This window comes from Narcine bancroftii, chromosome 3 (assembly GCF_036971445.1).
Source record: "Narcine bancroftii isolate sNarBan1 chromosome 3, sNarBan1.hap1, whole genome shotgun sequence".
Lineage (NCBI taxonomy): Eukaryota > Metazoa > Chordata > Chondrichthyes > Torpediniformes > Narcinidae > Narcine > Narcine bancroftii.
In genome coordinates this window covers 81,540,264-81,568,171 of record NC_091471.1, presented here as the reverse complement: position 1 = coordinate 81,568,171, position 27,908 = coordinate 81,540,264, and the positions used below count along the sequence as shown (strand labels likewise).

The following is a 27,908-nucleotide window of genomic DNA, read 5'->3' as shown; positions in this document are numbered from 1 at the left end:
CAAAGGCTCTGAGGCCCCAATAAGTCTAGCATTAGCAGAGCTCCAGTATTTAAAATAAGATCTGTTTTAAAAGTGTTTGTATGTGACCTTCACTAACAAACCCTGCCCCAATTTATCTATATTCTATCACAGAGAATAAAAAAAACTGAAATACAACACTTTGCAAACGTACAGAGTGGAAAAAATACTCTTGCAATCCAAGCTATTTTCTACAATATGTGAAAAAACACAAAGTTTTGGTTTGACAATTGAAGGTGGAGGAAACCACTAGAGTCATCAACACAATTCAGTCAAGTCCAGACTCGATACCATATTTCCCAAAAGAAATTAATGATACACTTAAACTTTTTGTATGAGGACTTGTATAAAATGGAGGCACCAAGGGACTCAGATAAAGTTAATGATTTCCTGTCTGGGATTGAATATAGAAAAAAGTAAGATTATGACACTGGATAAATTCAACTGTAAAGAATACCAAAGAAATAGTCAATTCAGCAGGCAGACAGAAGGTGTTAAATACCTAGGAATCAAGATTGATAGTAACCTACAGAACTTGTACAAACTTAACTACCTCCCTATGCTGGAAGAGATTGAAGGTGACTTAATAATATAGAGGGAGCTGCCCATCACCTTAATGTTGAGGCTTCATTTTGTAAAAATGAAGGTGATGCCAGGACTCCAATATCTCTTCCAATCTCTACCCATTCAATTACCACGGTCTTTTTTTTAAAACTCTAAACGGTAATATAAGGACATTTATTTGGAATGGGAAAGTGTCCAGGATATCTCTTTAAAAATTGACATGGGACTACAGCTTTGGTGGGGGGGGGGGGGGGGGGGGTGTTAAGGTTACCTGATTTTTTAAAAATATTATCTAGCAGCTTAGTTAAGGTACCTCTCATCCTTCTTCAAGGAGGGGGAGCTGCCCACTTGGGTACAATGGGTGAGAGGACAGTGAAGGATTTTATATACGAATTGGACACCAAGTTGTTAATAGCAAAAAAAAGTGAACAACCCCATTTTAAAGCATATGATTAAAATTTGGCTCAAGACCAATGAGTGTTTTGTAGAGAAAGTGGGAATATCGCCAAAGGCACCACTGACCCATAATGAAATGATGCCCATGAATTTGGGCAACAAAACTTTGGAGATTTGGCATCTGCAGGGGATGATATATTGGTGACTGCTATGAAGAGAGACAGCTTATGTCCTTCGAGCACCTAAAAGGTACATTCAATTGGTCTTATGGAACCTTTCACTGTTTTCTCCAGTTAAGATCATTCCTAAGGGATAGGTGGGGTCCCACAATGACCCCACCTACACCCAACAAGGCAGATGGGATGCTGCGACCAGGAAATGAACCTAAATTTATTTCAAGAACGTACTCTGTATTCCAAGGTGAGAGTCCAAAGCAGGGGCTACATAGATCAAGGGAGAGAGGGGAGTTGCATTTGGGCATCACAATTCACGAGAGGTGCTGGTTGAACTGGTGTAAAAAAATAATGTGACAGCAGTGATTAATTCTGGGATCAGATTGGATCAATACAACTTCTTGCACCACCTTTACCTAACACCACAAAAGATCCAGAAGGCGAAACCAGAGGTGTCGGAAATGTGCTCTAGTGTGGGGTGGAGGTGGGAACATTTGTTTATGGAACCTTATCCTGTGTAAAGGTGGGCCTATTTTGGCAGGATTTAGCTAATATTCTAACCAGGATAACCACATTATATCTTTTGGGGAACTTAATGGACATAACTATAAATTACCTAAATTCCAAATTCAATTCATATTAGTTGCTTTGTTCATAGCAAAGAAAATGTATAGCGATGATCTGGAAGTCTGACTCCCCACTCCTTATTAGTTGATAGACTACAGAGATGCATTGCTGTATTCCCATGGAAAAAAAATCATGTATGATCTTAGAAACCGACACAGCACCTTTGTTAGAATATGGCAGCCATTCTTGACGTATATGGGAGCGCAACTGTAACCACACCCCGATGGAAATGGCAATAGGTGGATTAATAAAAGAAATTATATAAGGGTGGGCCCATTGCTTTTCCTAATGTTCACTGAATCTGCATCTGTTTTTTTCTCTTTTCTCTTTATGGGGGGAGGAAGAGAACATCACAAGCTTGTAATTAGTTGGTGGATATCTGTATATATTGAAGAAATGTGTGATGTTGTTTTGGGGGGTTTTTTGATGAAAAATAAAATATTCAAAAAAAATGGAGAGAAGGGTGTGGAGAGCTGGAGAAAAGAAGACAAAGGAGGGAGGGAGAACAGAGAGTAGGATAGCTGAAACTGGATATGTCAATGTTAATGCCATCCTGTTAGACAGTAAGGATAATCAATTGTTGTTCCTCCAATTTACAGCTGGTCTTGGCTGTCCATGGCTTCATGTATTATCCCACCAAGACCAGCTGTAAATTGGAGGAACACCTGATTTACTGAAGAGCAGTTTCTATATTCATACACAGAAAGCAACCATTATGCCGATTATCCTCGATCTTAATAAATTAACCAGATGCCATAAAGAAGGATAACTTCAAAATTTTAGGAGGAGAGGGAGAAAAAAGAATGATAAGGGATTTTCATAATTTGCAAATTGTAGCGCAGTTCAACTTGTGCTCTATTGAATTGATTATTGTCACGTACTGAAATACTGTGAAAAAAAACATTGGTTTGTGTACTATCCAGGCAATTCAACCTAAACCTGAGTACAACAGATGGTGCAAAATAAACCAAAATTGCAGTGTAAAGTATCACAGAGAAAAAAGTTCAGTTCAAACAGTGCAAGGCCAGCATCATTTTGCTCACGAGAGATTTGTTCAATTGTCAGACAGCAGCAGGGAAGAAACTCTTTTTTGAATCTGGTGGTGCGTGGTTATGCAAGCTCGTGTAATATTCTGCCTGTCAAGAGGTCGGAGAGAAAAGTGTGACTAGGATGGTTGGTGTCTTTTAATACGTTGGCTGCATCTTTGAGGCAACAGCAAGTACAGAGGAGTCGATGTAGGGGAGATTGGTTTGCATGGTGGCCTAAGTTGCATTCACAACTCTCTGCTATTTCATACAGTCCTGGGCAGAGCATTTCCTGAGATGCATAGGGACAGGATGCTTTCAATGGAGCATTTATTATAAAAATTGTTAAGAGGTGTAAGGGATGTCAAATTTCCTTAGGCTTCTGAGGAAATAGAGGCATTGGTGTATTTTCTTGGCTGCAGGCTCAAAGTAGTTGGGTCAGGTCAATTGTGAAGTACATTTACATCTAAAAACTTAAAGCACTCTTCCATCTCCACCTTGGCACTGTTGATTCAGACTGGGGCATGTTCTCCACCCAGCTTCCTGGTCAATGACACTGAGGGAATTGTAGTCCTGATACCATGCCACTAGACTATATCTTCTTCCTGCATGTTGATTCATCATTGTTTGAGATCTGGCTACAACAATGGCAGTTTAGAGCAGTATTTAGCCACACATTCATGAGTGTACCACAAGAATAGTATGGGGCTGATTAAGTGGCCTTGAGAGGCACTGGTGTAATGAAGTGTTGTGATGGAGGTGTCATTGCTAATCCTGACTGATTGCTATTTGTAGGATTAATTTGCAGAGGGAAGTGCAAATTTATTTTGGGACCATGATGTTGAACTAAAAACATAGAAATGCTAGAGGAATTCAGCAGGTCTCACAGTGTTCATAGTGGGTAAAAATATATAACTGAACTTTTATTCAAGGTGTTGAAGGTGCAGCTTTAATTGCTAAATAGGAATTAAATAATTTTATACTCCAAAGAATTATAGAACATTACAGCACAGAAAACAGGCCATTCAATCCTTCTAGTCTGTGCTGAAACATCATTCCGCTAATGTGGAAAGGTGTCTTTATTGTCCAGGAGTTCAAGCTGAGTCAAGGACCAAGGAAATGTAATGTCGGTGAATTGTAATGCATTGAGGTTGCCTGGGATGCTCGAGTTAATGACCATTCTCACAAAGCACTTCATGATGGAAATTGTCAGTGCAACTGAGTGTTTGTCATGAAGACACCAATGAAAAAGGCAGAATAAATGCAGCACAGAAAAGCATCGTATGACCTGTCTTGCCTGGGCTGGCTCTGTGAGAGTTATCTTTACACTGTGAGTTATCGGGCTGGCTCTGTGAGAGTTATCTTTACACTGAGAGTTATCTGGGCTGGCTCTGTGAGAGTTATCTACACTGAGAGTTATCTGGGCTGGTTCTGTGAGAGTTATCTTTACATTGAGAGTTATCTGGGCTGGCTCTGTGAGAGTTATCTTTACATTGAGAGTTATCTGGGCTGGCTCTGTGAGAGTTATCTTTACATTGAGAGTTATCTGGGCTGGCTCTGTGAGAGTTATCTTTACACTGAGAGTTATCTGGGCTGGCTCTGTGAGAGTTATCTTTACACTGAGAGTTATCTGGGCTGGCTCTGTGAGAGTTATCTTTACACTGAGAGTTATCTGGGCTGGCTCTGTGAGAGTTATCTTTACATTGAGAGTTATCTGGGCTGGCTCTGTGAGAGTTATCTTTACACTGAGAGTTATCTGGGCTGGCTCTGTGAGAGTTATCTTTACATTGAGAGTTATCTGGGCTGGCTCTGTGAGAGTTATCTTTACATTGAATATCTATTTCCTCAAAGTTTTGCAATTTCCTTTCCATGAAATAACTCTTGAATCATCATTAACATAATCGTTGCATTCAAATTATTTTAATCAAATTAGTTATTTGATCCATCAATTTTACCAATGTTTATTAGCACATGATGTTAGTAACAAGCTCAAGTTAAGGCTGTTTCAAAATGCCAAAACGGTGGCTCTTGCTTCAATTTCTAATGATGAGATCCAAAATTAAATCTTGAATTGCAACAAACAAATGTTCTATGGGATCAAACGGATTCATGCACATCATAAAATTAGCCAAGACCAAAAAGTAAATTGTTCAGATTGCTGAATATGAACAAACAAAGCATCCACAACACTTCACATCCTCTATTCTTGATTCATCAAAATGTCATCTTACAAAATTTTGTGAATTTATATCAAACTCTATTTGTGATTTCCTTTCTTATAAATAAAATGAATCAACCTCTTGCTCCCTACTTTGGGAGTCCCTTAAGTGGTATTTGAGGGGTTAAATAATTTTATACTCCATAGAATTATAGAACATTACAGCACAGAAACAGGCCATTCAATCCTTCTAGTCTGTGCTGAAACATCATTTCGCTAATCCCATTGACCTGCACCCATTCCATAACCCTCCAGATCACTCTCACCCATGTATCTATCCAATTAATTCTTAAAACTTAAGAGTTATCCGACATTTATCACATCAGGTGGCAGCACATTCCACACTCCCAACACTCTCTGAGTGAAGAAGTTCCCCCTAACGTTTCCCCTAAACCTTTCCCCTTTCACCCTAAAGCCATGTCCTCCAATTCTCTCTGACTATTAAGTGATCTATAATTCAACCCTATCGATGTGGTCATACCTTTCGCATTTCTCAGCTACTCCCATATGGCTTCTGTAGATGAGCCCTATGGGCTGTCCTGTCCAAGCACAGCTGTGATATTTTCCCTGAATAGCAATGCTACTCCTCCCCCTTTCATCCCTCCCCCTCTATCACATCTGAAACAATGGAAACCCGGAACATTGAGGTGCCAGTCCTGCCCCTCCTGTAACCAAGTTTCACTAATAGCAATAATGTTGTGGTTCCAAGTGCCAATCTGCTCTCTAAGCTCGCCTGCCTTTCCAACAATATTCCTTGCATTGAAATAAGTACACCTGAGAACATTTCTATATTGTACAAACCTTTGATTTCTGTCTATACATGCAGTCCTCACATAACCTTTATCCTCCTCAACCTCACTATCTACTCTAACATTCTGGTTCCCATCCCCCTGCCAACTTAGTTTAAACCCCCCAGGGAAGCACTAACAAACCTACCCACAAGTATATTAGTTCCCCTCCACTTCAGGTGCAAACCGTCCCTTCAGAACAGGTCCCACCTTCCCTGGAACAGAGGCCAATTAACCAGAAACATGAAGCCCTCCTTCCTGGATCATCTCTTTAGCTCCAGATTTAGCTTCATATTTCTTGCCTTACTAGCATGTGGCATGGGTAGCACTCCTGAGATCGCAACCCTGGAGGTCCTGTCCTTCACCTTTGCACCTAACTCAAACACTCTTTGCAGGACCTCCTCATCCTTCTTACCCACGTCATTGGTCCCTATATGGATCAACAACTGGCTGCTCACCCTCCCTCCTGAGAATGCCATGAACTCGATCTGAGAATATCGCGGACCGTGGCACTAGGGAGGCAATAGACCTTTCAGGATTCTTGATCTCTCCCACAGAATCTCTTATCTGTCCCTCTATCAAATCCCTTAACAGTACTGCATTCCTCCTTTCCTCCTTCCTCTCTGAGCTGAGGGTCCAGTCTCAGTGCCAGAGATTTGACCAAGAGTATCCAAAATAGTAGACTTATTGTTGATGGGAATGGCCACAGGGATGCTCTGCTCTCTTTGTCTATTCCCCTTCCCTCTCCTGACAGTCATCCAGCTACCTGCCTCCTAACTTTTAGGGGTGACTGTCTCCCTAAAACTCCTGTCTGTCACCCTCTCTGCCTCTTGAATGATCTAAAGTCGCTCCAGCTCCGGTTCCCTAACTCAGGTTGTCAGGAGCTGCAGCTGGATGCACCTTTTACAGGTGTAGTTATCAAGGACAATTGTGCTGTCCCAAATTTGCCACATCCCACAATCGGAGCAATCCACTGCCCTAGCTGATTCCATTATCTACTTAATTTAATTAAAGGATTAAATTACCTTACCTGGCCTTACCTCACTAGAAGCAAGCTCCTCCTTAGCCTCTGCTCCTCCTCAGCCTCTCAAGCCAAAGCCTCAAAGCTCCACTCCTTCACTGGGCGCTAATTCTTATTCTAATTGCTAAAATATCAAAAATAAAAAGTTGAACTTCCCTTTGCCAAAACCTCACCACTGATCCACCAAAGGCCACCGCATTGAAGCCTCACTGCTGGAGGCTGAAACCTCACCGCTGATCCTCCAAAGGCTGCTCTACCACTGACCCACCAAACACCACTCTAACACAGAAGACTCACTGCTGACCTGCTGAAGGCCACCTCACCAAAGCCTCACCGCCAACCCGCCAAAGGCCACTTTCCAGATGACCCATTGAATGCCTTTCTACTGCCAACCCATCGAAGGCCACTCCACCACCAACCCATCGAAGGCCGCTCTACCACCTGCTCAGTACCTCACTTCAGTAAATAAGAAATGTACTGCCAAAATCAATGAACTAGTGAAAAGGATCAAAGCTATGTAGTTTGTCCATCCCCAGAATTATACAAGTAATGTTTTGATTACAAGCGAAGATTGATCAACTACCAAGGCAGACCTTTTATTAATGCAGACTTGCTGCATCAAGGCTGATACCCCAAATTAGAGACTCCTCTAATAGCATAACATCAGATCCCACAGAAATTAATGCAGCCTTTAAATCTTTTTGGTCATCATTTTGTAAACCCGAAAAAACTTCTGACAACACCAAAATGAGTGAGTTTCTGAATAATCTTACAACTCTAACTTGGTGAAGGAACTGGATGATTCACGCACACTGGAAGACATTATATAATCGATTAAAACTATGCAGTCTCATGGAGCTCCAGGCTCCTTTGAATTTCCAATGGAGTTTTATAAAAAGATTAATCATGAATTATCTCCATTGCTATTATCTATGTTTAATGAAGCTCTATATTGATGAGCTTTACCAACAACTATTACTCAAGTGTGGTGGTACACCACCAGCCTACTCCAGGGGGCAACCTCTGTACCTGCAGGAGAGTAAGGGGACAGGACAACACCTGGCCGGCTGCCAATCAGTCGGGCTGAATGGATCAAGCCCCACCTGATCGGCTGTCAATCACCCTCCGGGCTATAAGCCTGTGCCAGCCTCCCGAGCCCTCACACTGAGTTGCTGCAGCCACAGCCAGCCTGGTTCTGTGGAGGTTTTTGTGGATTAAAACCTGTTGTTCAGTCTTTATCTTGTGTGTGTCTAATTCTGTCTAACAGCCCACCACAATTTAATCCACAAAATTTTCCCACGGCTGCCATGGAAAAATTCTTGTGCGCAGGGAGCTTCGAGGTCAACCCACGCCACCCGGAAGCCCAGACACGCTTCGAGATCTGGCAGCACACGGTCGAGGCAATCATCGAGGCACACAAGGGCGACATCCTGGACTCTAATCGGAAGAGATTGGTCCTACTCCGGTCAAAGCTGGGTCCCCGAGCCTTCCAGGTAACCAGTAAGGCTGCACCACGTACAAGAGAGCAATGGAAACACTTGAGAATTTGTACAAGCCCCCCATGAATGTGGTCTGTGCAAGGTAACTCCTCAACACCTGAGCCCAGCAACCCGAGGAGACGGCTGAGTCTTACCTGGGACAATTGCGAGAGTTGGCCCGACCATGTCTGGCTGAACCTGGGTTAGGTATAGAGGAGGTCGAGAGGCTGATCCGGGATGCCTTCATCCGAGGGCTACGCTCAAGGGCCATCTGGCAGAAGCTGCTGGAAGACAACATCTATGCCCTAACCAGGACTGTGGAAGTGGTCCAAACCCTGGAAGCAGCAGCCCTGCACATTGAAGCCTTCAATTCTGGTTTTCCCCAGGCTCCCTCATGGCCCTCTCACACTGCAGCTGCAGCCCCAGGCCGAGCTGGGGAGGAGAACGTCGCTGCAGCAGGCGCCCAGCGCCCCTGTAAGTACTGTGGGTCCTGGTGCGGGTCAGATCGACGATCACGCCAAAACTGCCCAGTAGGAACCTGCATTGTTCCCGATGCGGAAATAAAGGCCACTTTGCAAAAGTGTGCCTCTCGAAACCTGCCTGGCTCTGTGGAGGTTTTTGTGGATTAAAGCCTGTTGTTCAGTCTTTACCTTGTGTGTGCTGTACCTCACGACCGATGTCGACATGGTCAACATGGGCAATGACCAGGCTACCCTATCAATGCTCCCCATCCCTCCGAATAGCGACGATTCCGACTCCAAGATGGTCCTGGCCGCCACAACGCTGACCAGGGACATTCCCCACGATCTCAGGCGCTCGGTGATGGACGTGCGAGTCAACGGGCAGTGGCAGCACCGAGAGCTTCGTTCACCCAAGTGTGGCCCACTCCCTAAGGTTAAAGGTCCACCCCACCACCTGCTCGATTGCTCTTGCCACCAAGGATAAGACCATTGGTACCCTCGGGCATTGCTCGGTCGATATAATGATGGGCGGGAAGACTTACACAGGATTCAGGTTCCTGGTCATGCCCAAACTTTGTGCACCACTTCTCCTGGGCCTGAATTTCCAGTGCCACCTACAGAGGGTCACCCTTGCCTTCGGAGGGCCCCAACCTCCACTCACATTGTACAGCACACCAACCTACCAGCCCCGGCCAACCTGCGGCCTCTCCACACAGCGCATCACCCCATCGGTGCTCTTCCCACATCTTGCGCTAGGCTGCAAGCCGATCGCTGGCAGAACTAGGCGCTATTGCACTGCAGACAGGGACTTCATCAAGGCGGAGGTGTGGTGACACCTGGCGGAAGGCGTTATAGAGCCCAGTAACAGCCCTTAGAGAGCCCAAATCCTGGTGGTCATAGGGGAAAGTAAGCCGAGAATGTTCGTGGATTACAGCCAGACCATTAATCGGTACACCCAACTGGATGCCTACCCCCTGCCGAGGATCGCCGACATGGTCAATGAGACTGCCTCCACGATTAACCTGAAGTCGGCATATCACCAAATCCCTATCCACCCGAAGGACGAGCCCTACACCGCCTTTGAGGCAGACGGGCGCCTGTACCTGTTCCGCCGAGTCCCCTTTGGGGTCACGAATGAGGTCTCCATCTTCCAATGGGAGATGAATCACATAGTAGACCGGCATAAGCTAAAGGTGACATTCCCATATATGGATAACGTCACTATCTGCGGCCATGACCACCAGGACCACGAGGCTAACCTGGAAAAATTCCTCCAGACAGCCGCAGAGCTGAACCTCACTTACAACAAGGAGAAGTGTGTATTCAGCACCACCCACCTCACCATCCTGGGGTACATCGTGGCCCATGGAGTCGTCAGCCCAGATCCGGAAAGGATGCACCCATTAATGGATTTAACTCTCACCCCCCACGCTAAAGGCCCCCTACTCTATTCTCTTATTATTCGCAGTGGGTCCCTCACTTCTCGGACAAGGTCCGCCTACTAGCCCAAGCCACAACTTTTCCCCTCCACCTGAGGTGCAGGCAGCCTTCACCCGCATCAGGCAAGACATTGCGGATGCCACAATGCAGGCTGTGATGAGGACTTCCCCTTCCAGGTGGAGAGCAATGCCTCTGAGGTGGCCCTCGCTGCTACCCTCAATCAAGGGGGTGGGGGGGGGGTGCCCTGTCACCTTCTTTTACAGGACCCTCCATGGCTCCAAGCTCGGGCACTCCGCCATTGAAAAGGAGGCCCAGGCGATTGTGGAAGCGGTCCGCCACTGGTGCCACGACCTGGCCAGCAGGAGATTCACGCTCCTCACGAACCAGCAGGCCGTGGTGTTCATGTTTAACACTTCCCACAAGAGCAAGATAAAGAATGACAAGATTTTGCACTGGAGACTCGAGCTGGCAACCTACAGCTACGACATCCAATACTGCCCCGGGAAGTTTAACGACTCCCCTGATGCCCTCTCTCGCACCTGTGCGTCTATGGATGATGACAGGTTGCAGACATTGCATGAGTCCCTCTGCCATCCGGGCGTCACCCGGTTGTACCATGTCATTGTCCCGAAATGTGCCGTACACCATCAGGATTGTCAGGGACATGACCAAGGCCTGTCAGGTCTGTGTGGAGTGTAAACCCTGCTTCTTCCACCTTCCCCCCCGGGCCCACATTGTAAAGGCTATTCGGCCTTTCGAGCATCTCGGCATGGACTTCAAAGAGCCCCTGCCTTCCACAAACTGAAATGTCTACTTCCTCACGGTAGTGGACGAGTTCTCATGCTTCCCTTTCACCATCCCTTGTCCGGACACCTCCACGTCCACTGTCATCAGGGCCCTGGGGCAGATCTTCACCATGTTTGCCTACCCCGCCTTCATCCATAACGACCGGGGGGTCTAGTTTCATGAGCGATAAGCTGCGCCAGTACCTGATGGCGAGGGATATCGCGACCAGTCGCATGACAAGCTATAACCCAAGAGGCAACGGGCAAGTGGAATGCGAGAATGGGGTGGTCTGGAAGGCAGTCGTCCTGGCTCTCAGGTCAAAAGGGTGGGCCGTTGAATTCTGGGAGGACGCCATGCCCAAGGCACTCCATGCCATTCGGTCACTGCTGTGCATGGCTACCAACGAGACCCCTCACAAACATCTGTTCTCATTCCCCAGGAGGTTGGCAACTGGAATGTCACTCCCAGCATGGCTCACGTCCCCGGGACTGGTGCTTCTGCGTAAGCATGTACGGACACACAAGGCCGAAGCCCTGGTGGAGCAGGTTTTCCTCCTTCATGCAAACCATAATTACACTTACATTAGGTTCGGCAGTGGCAGGGAGGACACCGTCTCAACCAGGGACTTGTCACCAGCAAGAGCACCCAACATACCACACCACACTCCAATCCAGGACGACGTTGACCAGGCATACATCCCCATCCCCATGTAGCTATGGGGCAGACAGGGGCTCCTTGACCACCAGGGGCCCACTTCAGCCTTAGGAGATGAACCCGCCCCCCCCAACCATCCAATATGACCCGCATACGTCGACTCCGGCCCCCCCGGCCACCTCTCCGCACGACACCACACTGGCCACACACACCCCTGCCGCCAGCCCCCCCCACTTCCCCTCTGACCAGTGACCAAGAGCCAGTCCAATGACAGTCACAGAGACCCCGGTGGCTGCCGAATCATCTCAACCTGTAAATATTGTGTGTACATAGTTGGTGTGATTCCTTGTTACTGACCCCCCCCCCCCCTCACCGGGACAATTTTAAAGGGGGTGAATGTGGTGGTACACCAACAGCCTACAGCAGGGGGAAACCTCTGTACCTGCAGAAGAGTAAGGGGACAGGACAACACCTGGCCGGCTGCCAATCAGTCAGCCTGAATGGATCAAGCCCCACCCGGTCAGCTGTCAATCACCCTCCGGTGATAAGCCTGTGCCAGCCTCCCGAGCTCTCACACTGAGTTGCTGCAGCCACAGCTAGCCTGGCTCCGTGGAGGTTTTTGTGGATTAAAGCCTGTTGTTCAGTCTTTATCTTGTGTGTGTCTGATTCTGTCTAACAGCGCACCACATCAAGTATCAATAATTTTCCTTCTGAAGAAAAATAAGGATCCCACGTCTCCTGCTAGAGACAAGCTAAGGAGATCAAACCTCTGGCACGGAGTCTGGCCCTGTGGCTAAGAAGGGAAGGGAGGAGAAGAGGTGAGCTGTAGAGATAGGGGATTCCATAATTAGGGGGACAGATAAGAGGTTCTATGGAAGAGATCGAGTATCCCAAAATGTATGTTGCACCCCTGGTGCCAAGGTGTGAGATATCACAGATCAGGTTCACGGGATTCTCAGAAGGGAAAGTGAGCAACCAGATGTCATGGCCCACGTGGGAACCAATGATGTGGGTAAGAAGGGTGAGGAGATCCTGCAAGGAGAGTTCAGGGAGTTATGTGCTAGGTTGAAGGATAAGACCCCCAGAGTTGTGATCCCAGGATTTCTACCCATGCTACATGCTAGTGATGTTAGAAATAAAAAGAATAATGCAGCTTAACACATGGCTAAAGACATTGTGTAGGAGGGAGGACTTCAGGTTTCTGGATCATTGGGTCCTCTTCCAGGAAAAGTGGGACCTGTTCGATGGGACCACTTGCATCTGAACTGGAAGGGGACTAATATCCTGGCGGATATTAGGTTTGCTCGTGCTTCTCTGGTGGGTTTAAACTAGATTTTCAGGAGAAGGGGAACCAGTATGCCAGAGCAGATAGAGGAGTGGAGAAGGGAAAAGGTGATGTTGAAATGGCATGCATTTTTTTTAAGAAGTCAACGGGTTGAACATGTTGGAAATGTTCTCAGGTGTATCTATTTCAATATAAGGAGTATAATAGGAAAGATAGACAAACTTAGAGTGTGGATTGGCACATGGAATTATGACAATTTGGCCATTAGTGAAACTTGGTTGCAGGTAAGGCAGGACTGGCAGCTCAATGTTCCAGGCTTCCATTGCTTTAGATGTGATAGAGCAGGGGTGGGGGGGGGGGGGTGAAAAAGGGAGGAGTGGCATTGCTCATCAGGGAAAATATCACAGCTCTGCTCAGGTACTGAGGCTATAGGCATAGAACTAAAGAACGGGAAAGGTACGGCCACGCTCATGGGGTTGTATTATAAACTGCCCAATAGTCAATGAGAATTGGAGGAACAAATTTGTAGAGAGATAATAGACAGCTGCAAGAAACATAAGAATGTAATAGTAGATTTTAATTTTGACTGGGACTCCCATATTGTAAAGAGGCTGGATGGCTTGGAGTTTGTCAAATGTCTTCAGGAAAGTTTTCTAAATCAATATATAGAAGTACCAACTATAGAGAGTGCAATACTGGATCTCCTACAGAAGTATATGTTGGAGAACATTTTGGGTTCAGCGATCATAATGCCATTAGTTTCAAATTAATTATGGAGAGGATAGGTCTGGGCTTCGAGTTGAGATTCTGAATTGGAGAAAGGACAATTTTGAAGAAATGAGGAAGGATCTAGAATACATGGTTTGGGATAAATTGTTTTCAGGCAAGGATGTGCGAGGTAATTGGAGGACCTTCAAAGGTGAAATTTTGAGCGTACAGAATTTTCCTGTCAGGATCAAAGGCAAAGTTAGACAGTATAGGGAACCTTGGTTTTTGAAGGATATTGGGGATCTGGTTCAGAAGAGAGATGTGTATAACAGATGTAGACAACATGGAGAAAATTAGGTACTTGAGGAGTATAAAAAATGCAAGAAAAACCTCAAGAAAAAAATCAGGAAGCTCAAAGAAGTCATGAGGTTGCTTTGGCAACAATAAGAAGGAAAGTCCTAAGGGTTTCTACAGTGACGTTAAAAGCAAAGGGATAGTAACGGACAAAATTTGTCCCCTTGAAGATCAAAGTGGTCGGCTTTGTACGAAGCTAAAAAGATAGGAGAGGTTTTAAATGTTTTTTCATCAGTATTCACTCAGGAAAGGGGCACAGTCATGGGAAGTAAGGAAAACAAGCAGTGAGGTCATGGAACCTATGTATATTAAAGAGGAGGAAGTGCTTTCTGCCTTAAAGTGAATAAGGGTGGATAAATTCCAGGGCCTGACAAGATACTCCCTCGGGCTTTGAGGGAGGCTTATTTAGAAATTGCAGGGGCTATGGCAGAAATATTTAAAATGTCCTTAGCCAAGGGTGTGGTGCCAGAGGATTGGAGGATAGCTCACGTTGTTCCGTTGTTTAAAAAAGGCTCCAAAAGTAACCCTGAAAATTATAGGCCGGTTATTATTGGAAGGAGTTCCAAGAGGTTGGATATACAATTATTTGGATAGCCATGGACTGATTAGAGATAGTCAACATGGCTTTTGGTCATGTTTAACCAATTTTATAGAGTTTTTCAAGGAGGTTACAAGGAAAGTTGATGAAGGAAAGTTATGCATGCTGTCTTTGTGAACTTTAGTAAGGCCTTTGACAAGGTCCCAATTGGAGGTTAGTCAGGAAGGTTCAGATGGTAGGTATACATGGTGAACTGGATTCAACAATGGCTGGACAGGAGAAGCCAGAGAGTCGTGGTGGATGATTGCTTCTCAGACTGGAGGCCTGTGACTACTGGTGTGCCTCAGGGATCAGTGCTGGGACCATTGTTGTCTTTCATCTGTATCAATGATCTAATGATAATGTGGTAACTTGGATCAACAAGTTTAGTCAGGCCTTTTGTAAAGCTCTCTTTACAACACTATTCACCTGTGACACCACTTTCAGGGAAGTTTTGCGGACAGCAAAGAAGGTTTTCAAAGCTTGCAGAAAGATATGGACCAGCTAGAAAAATGGGCTGAAAAATGACAGATGGAATTTAATGCAGACAATTGTGTGGTGTTGCATTTTGGAAGGAAACCAAGAAAGGACATACACAGTAAAGGGTAGGGCACTGAGGAGTATGGTAGAACAGACGAATCTGGGAATGCAGATTCATAATTCCCTGAAAGTGGTGTCACAGGTGTTGTAAAGAGAGCTTTTGGCATATTGGCATTCATAAATCAAAGTACTGAGTAGGGAATGTTTAAACAGATTAGGACTTCATTCTCTGGAATGTAGAATGAGGGGAGATTTAATAGAGGTATTCAAAATTATGAGGGGGATAGACAGAGTAAATGTAGATTGGCTTTTTCCACTGAGGGTAGGTGAGGTACAAACCAGAAGGCAAGGGTTAAGATTGAAAGGGAAAAGTTTAGGGGGAACATGAGGGGAAACTCTTCACACAGAGAGTGGTGGGGTGTGGAACGAGCTTCAAGCTAAAGTGGAGAATGCAGGCTCAATTTTAACATTTAATAGGAATTTGGACAGGTACATGGATGGGAGATGTATGGAAGCCTATGGACTGGGTGCAGGTCAGTGGAATTAGGCAAACAAAATGGTTCAGCACAGACTAGAAGGGCTGAAGGGGCCTGTTTCTGTGCTGTAATGTTCTATGGTTCTATGTGGCTCCTAGAGGACATTATCTTTGCTAAACACTGATGTTAAAGTGTTAGGTCATAGCATCTTGACTTGAAACAGTGTTACCAAAGATCACAACAGAAGAACAGAACAGCTTTATAAAACAGCATCATTTGTCCTTTAACATCCTTCAGCATTATCTATTCTAAACACTCAACAAAATCTCCAGAAGATGCCAAAAAAGCCTTTGATAGGGTAGAGTGGAAGTATCTTTATGCAGTGAATTTGGATTTGGTTACAGTTTATCTCTTGGATTTGTCATTTGTATACTCAACATCAAACATCTGTCACACAAATAATATTCACTCCAATTATTTTATGCTGAAATGTGGTACCCGACTTGGGTGTACCTATCTCCTCTTAATTTTTGCCATTGCAATTGAACCATGATCAATTATATTACAGTCTTTTCCTACCTTTAAAGGGATTGTTAGAAATGGACTGGAAAGGAAAGTTTCACTATATCTAGATGACTTGCTGTTATTTGTAATATCTTCAGATAAGTATTCCTACTATTTTATCCATTTTGGAAGAGTTTGGCTCCTTTTCAGGCTATAAATTGAATTTTCAATGAGCAAATGCTACCCAGTCAATGCAGCAGCTCGGTAACTTAATCCATTAGACTTCCCTTTTCAGTTTGGCTGATCAGGTTTTAAGTTCCTAGGTGTAAATATCACATGCGCATTTTCTAACCTCCAAATATAAAATATTAACTCCTCTTATTGATCAGGAGAAATCAAGATTTCAGAGATTAAGCAATTAGCATTTATTCATGGGCAGAATAAATGTAGTTAAAATTAACCTATTACCAGGATTTCTCTATTTGTTTCACACTATTCCTTTACTTCTTCCAAAATATTATTTCACTTCTCTGGATAATTTCCTCCTATGTTTGGAATGAGAAATCTCCAAAGGTTCATAAAGCACTATTGCAAAACTGTAAGGTTAGTCGAGGACTCGCTCTTCCCAGCATCCAAATTTACTACTGGGCAGCTCAAATACATAAGCTGTTTCTTGGTTCACTCCCCTGAACTCTCCTGGTGTAAACTGGAGGAGTAATTTTGGAAATAGTCTTTTTTTTAGCTGCCATGGTATATTCTTCATTGTTATAAAACTTTCTCACCCGACTGCTGATCCAATGGTACTCAATACAATAAAAATTTGGTACCAGATGAGACATCATCCAAGTGGGCAGTTGCATCAGTTTAGGGTCCCCTAAAAAACAATTACTTATTCTCACCATCAGTTACCAATCCTTTTTGTTTAATTGTATGGCACACTAAAGGCATCAAACACCTTCCAAGATCTCTATGTGGACTGAGTTTTTAGCACTTCTTTGGCACCAGACATATAGCTTTCCTGCAACACACTTATTTCGCTACTTTCATATTCAACATTTTATTTCAAAATCTTTCTCAAGCTTCCCTTAGTTTCCTGTAAAACAACCCTGGGAAGATTTAATATCAGCTAATCAGGAGAGAGAAGGACAATTTCAAAAAAGTTTATACCTTCATTCTGTCAATCAAAAGACTTTCATTTTCGAAAACAAAGACAGAACGATAACAAGGTTTCAAAATGAAAAGAGGCTAATGAGAGAATTTGTTCTACCACCTCCTGTACTCAGATGGGACTTAATCAGTTTAAGGCGTTGCACAGGGTTCACTTCCCTAAATCCAAAATGTCAGCCATTTATCTAGAAGTAGAGGTCAAATGCAATAGGTGTAATGGCTCCCCTTGCCACCTAAATTATATATTTTATCAGTGCCCCAAAATACAGGGGATCTGGAGCAAAGTCTTTTGCACATTACCTTAAATATTTAAAGTTAATTGCAACCCTGCCCATTAACTGTAATATTTGGAGTCTCTGATAACTCCCTAAACTCTCTACAGAAAGAGGTGATAGTGTTTACATCTCTATTAGCCAAGCGCCTTGACTATTACACAGTTTCTTTATTATCAGTTTCTTTATTAAACTGGAGAAAATCAAATATATATTAAGAGGATCCACCAGCACTTTTTTTCACAAATGGAAACCCTTTATGTGTTACTTCTCTGAGATACAAGTGCTTATGGAGTAAATGTCTTAGTGTATGATGTATGCACTAGTATAATTGGTAATATACCAATGATACTGTCAACAAAGGTGCCAAATATGGTGATCAGTTTCCAGACCACATGTGTCAAGTAGCTCCACACTGTGCACTTTCAATCAGTAAGTATTTTTCTTTGCACCACTTTGCAAAACCAATCATTACTTATAGGTATCAATACATTAAGTGGAAGTAGTTAGCCAAATAATCATTCCTTCGAGTTATTTAATTGTTTTAAAATGCTTATTAATCCATCTAATTGCCTTTAATTGTGACAGCACGTTCAGAGTTAGCCAGTTTAGGTTTATTCAATTATTCCCAACAACAATCAAACAAGCTATTAAATAGAAATTATTGCTGAAAGAGGAGGCTTCACTTGATTTAGTAACATCAATGTTACAAATAATGCATACAATTAGGAGTAAATAAAAACAAAGAATGAATATAATGTTTCTTACATTGTTACACTCATGGAGACTTGATTGTACAGGTACACGATCCTTTATCTGGAACCCTTGGGGGACAGTGTGTTCTGAATTTTGGATTTTTCCGGATTTCGGAAAGCCCATTCGAATTGTGCTACCTATCCACCCCCACACCCTTCCAGTCGCCCGGCAGTCTTCCCCAATGGCTGTCTCCCCCGACCGCCGTTGCCTCGATCGCCCGGACGCCTCCCCCGACCGCGAACTCTTGGCCGCCCGGAAACCTCCCCTGACCACAGTCCCTCGGCCACCCAGATGCCTCCCCTGACCGCTGGTCCCTTGGCCACCTTCCCCAACCGTTGGTCCCTCAGCCACCTGTCCTGACTGTCAGTCCCTCGGCCACCTCCCCCGACCGCCCGTCCCTCAGCCGCCCGGCCGCCTCCCCCAATCGCCGGTTCCCACTTGCCAGATTTTGGAGCTTTCCGGATTTTAGGTGTCCGAATAAAGGATCGTGTACCTGTATAAATTTTCCTAGATTGTACAGGAAGTCCATCCATTCCTGGTGATTGAGTTGCAAAGTCCTCACATCTCAACCCAAACACCAACACTATGATTGGAGGCAAAGTCTTTTCCACACACTTTAATGCACTTATACGTAAATTAAGGCATAGCACATATAGGTTTTCCACACACTGAAAACCACACAGATTTAGATCATTTTTCAATTAGAAATTAAAAATAGTGGCCATCAGTTTAGCCTTTAGATAAGGCAATCATCTTTAGACAGCATAAAACAGATGACATTGGTCTAAAGTACGGTCGCTTTTCAATTAGCAACACTGAGAACTTGTTTAAACTGGTGGAGAACTGCAAACGAGTTAATACATTGTGAATAAGGGCACATTGACTCCAAATATAACATTTGGGAATGATCATTCTTATGACATTCACATGATGAGATTAAGCATAAAAATCCTCAGAAAGTTTCTATATGGCCAGAGCATTAATTCTTAAAATCTGTCGTCTATCATTTATGTTCAATTGTTTTATCAGCTCCAAGTGTACGTTCTTCAAAATGCAAGATAAATGGAGTAAAGAGGTAACAAGAATGCTGAATAAATCATTTCACTAACATCAGGGCAAAATCACAGGCTGGTTTCAGAAATAAATTTCAAAATTTACATGTATGCTGTGCCATTTCTATGGTCTTCCACTGCTACTATTCAAGAATAACCTATTACTTTTAAGAAAATATTATTGTTCGTTTCATCTGATAGTGTTTTATCAAATATTATCATTGTCCACAGCTAGAAAGAAAACAGACTAAAAGAATTGATCTTAATATTCTAATTTGTCAAAGATCCATGCCAACCAAGGTATCTTCCTAAGATAAATCCCTTTCCACTAGATTGGGGCCATATCACCCTGCGACATTTCTTTCTCAGGGTAAACCATCCCAGCCTATCCAATCTTTCCTCATAACTCAAGCCCACCAATGGCAGCAACAGACTTGTGAATCTTTACTGAATCCCCTCTATCTTAATCATAGTAACTAGACATAGTATGCAATATTCCTAACAGAGACCACAGTCTTCCCGGGTCGGTAGCTGAATATCGAGCACCATCACACTGAGCATTTGCGCTCCTGTCATGCTACTGACCCATGACTCCATCACCAGATCCAGCTCTTACAGTGTCATCAAGTTTGCAGATGACTCAACAGTAGTTGGCCTTATCAGCAACAACAATGAGCTGGGGACAGGTGGAAAATCTTGTGAAAAGGTGTGAGAGTAAAAAACTGGGTCTCAATGTGAACAAGACGAAAGAAATAATCATGGACTTCAGGAGGACCAGGAACAACCACCCTCCACTACACATCAACAAATGTGTAGTAGAGGCAGAGGAAAGTACCAAGTTCCTTGGAATTCACTTAACTAGCGACCTATCATGGACACTGAACATCTCCTCATTTGTCAGGAAGATGCAACAGCAGCTGCACTTCCTGAGAAGACTGAAGGCGGTAAGGCTACTGGCCACCATGATGTCAACCTTCTATAGGAGCTCTATCAAGAGTGTCCTGGCCGGCTGCATCACAGTGGGGTACGGTTGCTGCAGAGAAATACATCGGAGGTCAATTCACAGGTCCATAAGAGTGGCAGAGAGGAACACTGGAGTCTCACACTCCTGCCCCCCCCCCCCACCTCCCCACCCCATCAATGTGATCTACTGGGATTGTTGTCTGGCAGGCACGCAAAATCATCGAGGACCCCTTCCACCCTGCACAAAGCTTTCAGCTACTATCATCGGGGAAGAGATACAGGAATGTCAGGGGCAGCACCACCAGGATGAAGAACAGTTTCTTCCCACAGGCAGTGAGAACGCTGAATGACCAAAGGAACTGCTCCCACTAACCATTCAAAACAAATATTATACAAAACAAAGAGGTCTCTAGGAGTTCTGCGAGAAACAGTGATAAATAGGCTCATGTACTTTTGAGTAATTTTTGTTTAATTTTATATTCGTAATCTTACTATACACAGATGGCATATTGTTGGAAAATCCTTCGTTATAGTAAAGGCTTCAACCTCTTTTTTTTAAACTTTATTTAAGATTTTATAACATGAATAACATATAGGATTATATTTTTAAAAAATTAAGAATAAAATAATAAAATTACAATACAATATCAGTAATCTAAATAAACTATACCCTCCCCAAAAATTATTACACATTAATAACCCAACTCAAATTAGTCCAACCCCCCCTTCCCCCCCAAAATAGTGAAGAATTAATAAAGTTAATAATATATGTGAGAAAAAAACCACTTACAAAAAAAACAAAAACATAACCGATTAAAATACTAACAAAAAAAAAGTAATTAATACTAAGATATCAGACTTAAAAAACATATTTAAATCAAACTTAAATGCATATATTTAACAAACGGAGTTAAGATGAAACATATATTTAACTCAAACTTAATATAAAAAAATTAGTAAAGTTAGTAACATTATCTATCAAAAATTCTTAAACAATAATCAATTCTTAAAAAAAATTGTAGCATGAAAAAAAAGATGAAAAAAAAACTTTCTCTATAGAGATAAACCTTCACCAAATATCAACTAACTTCACATCTATCATCATATTAGTCACATAAACCACCATCTTAAAACAAAATTCAAACCTCATTAAGCATTGTACAATTCAATTTTAGTACTCTTCCACCATTTTTCCCTTTTACTCTTGAATAGTTATCCAATAAAAGCTCCAATACCACATTTAAATATCCCCAATCATTACGTTAAAATTCAGATATCCAAATAATAAAAACACATCTACAACGAAATCTATATCTTCAACAAATGGAGCATAAACCACAAACAAAATTCAAGCCTCATTAAGAATTGTACAATTCAATTTATAACTTTCACCATTATTCCCTTCGTTCTATAACTAAAATAGCAAAATAATATACACCAGAATTACCACTCCTTTCACCTTAAAGTTAAAGAAAAAAATATTTAAAAAACTTATCCATCCCATTCACATTTAAATTTCAGATATTCCTTATCGACTGAATAAACTTTACAAAAAAAACCACATCAATTTTTAGTTTTTTAAACAATCAAATACTTTCTTATGCTTTTTTTTATATTTAAACAAAAAAAAAACCCTTCTCTCTTTAATCTAATAATACAAAAAAAAGGGAAAAAAAAACGGGTTGGAGGTTAAAAATACCCCCTCCCGTCTAAACCGCGCAATGCGGTAACTCCCAAAAAAAAATGTGTGTGTGAGATAACTCACACGTAGCAGATGACTTTCAGGAAATAGTGCCTATCCTGTTCTCTCCCCCAACTCTCACTTCATCTTAAACTAACATCCTCATTATTTAATATCCCTTTTTTTAAAAAAAATACATTAAAAAAAAAGGACAACTCTTCTTTTAATCAGCTCCAACTGCCGAGTCACCATTACAACCATTCCTTCTTGGAGCACGGCTCTTTTCTTCCATCTCTTGTCTCCTTAGAGATCGCCGCGGACTATGTCTCTGTTGAAACTGAGTAATTGGCAGCTCTTGAGCAAATGCTATAGCTTCCTTTGGAGAATCAAAGAACTTTGGTTGGCAACCATCTTGAAAAACCTTCAAAACAGCTGGATATCTAAAGGTTGCCTTGTAACCTTTCTTCCACAACAACTCTTTAGCAGGATTGAATTCCCGTCGTTGGAACATAACTTCTTGACTCAAATCCGCATAGAAGAAAATTCGATTATTTTGAATCATCAAGGGTGATTTTCTCTGTTGTGCATTTCTAATAGCCACTCATAAAATTATTTCTCTGTCGTAATAATTCAAGCAACGAACCAAAACAGGTCTTGGACTTTGACCTGAAATAGGTCTTCTACGCAAGGCTCTCTGAGCACGTTCCAGTATTATACCTTCCGGGAAATGTTCTTGACCCAGCACCTGCGGAATCCATTCAGTAAAAAATTTTCTTGGGTCTGGTCCCTCCATACCTTCCGGCAAACCAATAATCTTTATATTGTTCCGTCTGGATTGGTTTTCCAAATAATCAATCTTTTTCACCAAATTTTTATTTTGAGTTTGTAAGTCTTCGACCATTTTGGTCACATCAAAAACTTGATCCCGTATTTCGTCTATATCTTTTTCACACAAATTAAATTTATCTCTCACTTCAAGCTTAAAAACTCCAAACTCAGCCATCTGTTGAGAATGTATTTTCACCAAAGTATTAAACCTAGTACCAAGTTCAGTCGTAATCTTGAATAATCCCTGCATTGTATAAGATAATTTAGATTCAAGATTCACAAAAATCTTTTCAATTGGAAGAGATTTTGGCTCAACAGATTCCTGCTTCTTCTCCAAAGGATCTTCTATTCCTTCCTTCATTCTGGTTGCCTTCCTTGTAGTATCACTGCGTGTGGAAACCCCAGCCACAGCCTCTCCAGCAATGACTGGAGGACGCTGGCCGGGGTTTTCCCCAGTCCATAATGTATTAAATTCTCCCAGTACATCAAGTTGTATAGGTTCTTGTATCTCAAGAGATGCCGTTTGCAGCGCCACCTCTACAGATTGACAAATGCCTTTGAGTAACTCTTTGTTCTAAAGGCTGTTTGGCGCCCTCTTTAGGGGGCTCTACCGATGTAACATAGAGCTCTACATCCGAACACTGTACCTCTCTCCTGGGATTCATTTCACGCTGAGTCCCGGTGTCTTTCCTGTAGGTAGGCTCCAAAACTTGAACTTTTGGAAAATGTACTTTTTTGATGATCTATTGTCGTTTTTTTTTGCTCTTTTCCACCAATTGTACCATCATAAGTTAAATTAACAGCACTGAAATTATCTAAACTTTTAAAGAATTTTAACGGGCATTTCTAGACAAAACAATAAGATAGAGTCAGGAGAGGACTGGAAGGCACGTCTGATCCTTACGCCATCTTGCCACGCCCCCGGCTTCAACCTCTTATTATTTAAAATGAAAACCTCAATGGGAGGTCTCATAAATTAGAAGTATGATGCTTTTTACATTGCCAATAAATTTAACAAAAAAAAGGGTCATTTTTTCCTTAAACAAACTATTCAGAAAAAATATATAATGTTTACCATGTGAACTACGATAAAAATATAAAAGAGATAGATTTTAATAATGGTACATAACAATTTTTATGCAGGGGATCCGACGCATGAAAACTATTTCATGGGTAAAAAGGTTGAGGAATGCTGTTCTAAATGCTTCAGTGAGATACCCCTCATTCTTTTAAATTCCAATAAGTACAGGCCAAGAGTTGCGAAACACTCCTCATATGATAACCCTTTCATTCCTTAAATCATCTTTGTGAATCTCCTCTGTACCCACTCCAACGTCAACACATCCTTTCTTAAATGAGGAACCCAAAAAAGCTCATAAAACTCTGTGAGCCTCAAAAACACATCCCCTGCTCTTATATTCTATTCCTCTTGAAATAAATGCCAGCATTGCATTTGACTTCTTCATTACCCACCCAACCTGCAAGTTTACCTTAAGGCTATCCTGCACGAGGACTCCCAGATCACTTTGCATCTAGGCATTTTTAATTTTCTCCCCATTTCGAAAATAGTCTTCCCATTTTTTTTTCTACCAAAGTGCATGACTGTTCATTTTCTGACATTATATTTCACTTGCCACTTCTCTGGCAAATCTCCTAATTTGTTTGTCCTTCTGCTGCCTTCCTGTTTCCTTAACACTATCTGTTCCTCCACCTACCTTTGTATAATCTGCAAAAATGGCCACAAACCTATTCATTCCATCATCTAAATCATTCATATACAACATAAAAAAAGCGGATCCAACATCGACCCCTATGGAATGCCACTAGCCACTGGCAGCCATCCAGAATATGATCCCTGTATTCTAACTCTCTGCTTCCTGCCAATTAACCAATGCTCTACTCACACTTGCATGTTTCCTTTCATGTTACTTTATTGATATAAATGCAATTTTTATATAATGCACACTACTGAGCATGTTACCTTGGAACAGCAATTCTCAACCATAAACTGTATTAAATATTTCATTGTGGACCTGATAAATTATGTTTTGTTTTGGTGGGAAAATATTTTGAGAATTTTTGTTATTTTGCCATCAAATTTACAACCATGTTTTACATATTCCATATATTTTCTTCTTTGGCTTGGCTTCGCGGACGAAGATTTATGGAGGGGGTAAAAAGTCCACGTCAGCTGCAGGCTCGTTTGTGGCTGACCAGTCACATATATATTCGTGTAATATATATATTCGTGTAATATTTTGGACCAATTTTTGTGTTTAAATTTGGGGAGGGGTCAACTTTTAAACGGGTCATACTTTTGACCACTGTAACTACCTGGGTTGTTCAAGGATTTGGGACCGGGTAGTAAGTCGGCATTTGGGGCATCAGGAGTTTCAGTGATCGGGCAACCAAGGTGAAGATCTATGGTCAGGGTGTTGGGAGCTTGGAAGAGAGGGTAGTCAGGGTCAAAAATAGGGGTGGGATCAACTTTTATTCAGGTCATATGGAAAATACAATTTATGAGCAAAAATGAGGTGGGGGGCAGCTACTACACAGGATTCTTGGCTGTGTCGCTGTCAACCACCTTTAACAAAACCACAAATCCCCTGCAGGCCACTGGTTGAAAAATGCAGCCTTAGAGAATTACCAAAACAAAACTGTAAAAACTCAGCTGATCCACCAGCATCTGTGAGGTGAGAAATGGAGTTGCTTCGGGATGATAACTTTCATCCTGAGAGAGAAAATTAGATAGAGATTGCATGCTTTTTCACCCAGTGCCCTGGTTTTTTCCCAAATCCCAAAGACGTCCTGGTACATTGCAGTAATAGTGACTCTAAATTACCCCTTAGTGTAGGTAATTCACACAAAAAAAATCAAGAGTTGATGGGATGTGAGAGGAAATAAGAGGGGGACTGGTATGGACCATGGACCAAATAGCCTTGTTTTTGCTGAGGATAGAACATTTTCCCCTTGTGACACAGCCAATATTCATCCCTCAGTCAAAACCACTGGCCCTGATTATTTACTGTCATATTCCCGTTTGTGGGAACTTTCTGTGCCCAAGTTGGCTGGTTTGTTTTCTTCATTATAACACCAACTTTGCTTCCAAAAGCAATTAATTGCCTATAGGATGCTTCGGAGTCACGCAAGGCATAATAAAAATGTCAATATTTCTTTTAAACTTGTCCAATAGATTTGTATTATAGAAAATAGGACGAAAACTTTGTTTGACCCATCTCCGATGCGCAATGCTACTTTGATATTGCACAGGAAGGACATCTATTCAAATCGTCTGAAAAGCCTAAGTTGGATTGGCGCCTTCCAAAAGTAATCTCTGTAATGTCAACGATCAGAAATCTACTGTCCGTCTCGAGTCTCGCCTTTATGCAGCCATAGATTCACAGCATTACGGTTATAAGCCGGACCACCAAACCGAATTCCGCAATTTCAAGGCTTTACCAGTTACACACACACACATGTCAGTGCATTAAATGCAACGCCAGATTCCAGTCGGGATCAGTGGTATATACACACACACATACATAGGGTTAAACCGATTGCCGATTTAACTGCCTTTGGAGTCAATCAGTGCACTCTTAACATTGCGTCCGAAATGTGTCGGATCTTTACACAACAATGCAAACCCTCTATCCCAAGTAACAATTGATTAAATAGAAGGTAATTTAAAAGCAAAACAGAGCCTTTTAGAGCGTAAAGGCTTTTTTCCCCCCAACTATCAGTCGATAGTTTCCTTTTAAATCTAAGTGCAGTACCTTTTGGCCGCAAAAAAAGCAAATCCTGTCCTTGTGCATGTAGCCACACGAAATCTGATCCCTGGAAAAGCACCAATAGCTGAGTGTCTTCAGAAGCGACTCAAGCAGGCTGACTGAGAGAGAAAAAGGAATGTGAGGAAGTCACGACAATTACTACGAAAAATAACGAAACAAAAAGTATTGTCTGACATGAACTACTTTATGGTTTAATTTCTGCAGGACCACTGGGAGATTCCACAGGAAAGAGGAGACCTATTACCATCGATGTCAGAACTCGTTTTTTTTTAAAGTAGCTCTTCCAGATTTCGCTTCATGGTACAGATTTCCAACACGGATTGCTCATACATATGTTGACTTAACATCGACAGGAATAGTCTTGATCTGATACGTCATGAAATGCTATTGCTCAATTAAAGCAATGATTCGGTCATGAGAATAGAGTCGCTGTTCAGAAACAACTGGATTATTTCACTTTGAGACCAGATCAAGTCTACTACCAATAATCAAATAGATTGAACTTTTTTTAATTAGTGTCACCTACCTTTGAGATGACAGTGTTACGAGTCCAGAGGACCTCAAACCACAGCAGCAACAGATATTCACCAAGACAAATGGTTACTTTAAATTTATTTAAGCATAAAAAAGAATCAAACTTTAACTTAACCCCCTTCTAATTCTAAGCACAAGTGTATTTAATGTATGTTCAGGAAAGTTCTTTGTTTCACTGTCCAATCTCACTTCTCACACCTCCAAGTTCACCCTTATCAGGCAATCCTTATTCTGGGCACAGAATTTAACATTTATGAAATTTTACCAAGATCTGGCACTTAAAGGTAATATTTAAAATTTGGGAATTGCAAACTTCCCATATGGTATTTCCAAGTTAATTTTTCCATGGAGATTCTGACTAACTTTCCTTTCCAAAGGAACTTCCTAACCAATTTATTCAAATTTTGAAAAACCTTTGAGATAATGGTACTGAAAGAGGTACTATATATGCAGGAATATATTCATTTTGACACAATTAACTTTTCCAATTAAAGTTATGAAAGTTATCCATTGATTTAAACCTTGTTCAACCTTCTTAAGCAAGGGGAGATAGTTCATTTGATATAAATTTGCAAATCATTATCTCTTTTAAGCCTCAAATACTTAATCCCACTTTTTGGCCATCTACATTGCACATTTCTTTAACAATTTGTTTAACCCTCATCAATAATCTCAATTTTGTCCTAATTTATTTTGCACCCTGAATCTCTCCTGTTGACTTCCAGTTGTAAATACAGCATTTTTGAAGAGGTCTCCAATTCTGTCATATATATT

General features: G+C 42.1%; 1 protein-coding gene across 7 annotated transcripts in view; it reads right to left on the bottom strand.

Moving 5' to 3' along the window:
• LOC138757303 (interleukin-6 receptor subunit beta-like) overlaps positions 1-26,948 on the bottom strand; it is a 163,346-nt gene extending 136,398 nt beyond the window's left edge. For 3 of the 7 annotated variants that reach the window (XM_069924401.1, XM_069924403.1, XM_069924400.1), the window contains exons 1-2: positions 26,784-26,939; positions 26,586-26,698 (exon numbers count right to left, since the gene is read on the bottom strand). The gene's annotated coding sequence lies outside the window, so the exon portion shown is untranslated. Of the gene's footprint in view, positions 1-26,585; positions 26,699-26,783 lie in introns of all 7 variants that reach the window. The other 4 variants (XM_069924406.1, XM_069924405.1, XM_069924402.1 and 1 more) reach the window with 3 other exon arrangements.
• Positions 26,949-27,908: the final 960 nt, after the last annotated feature.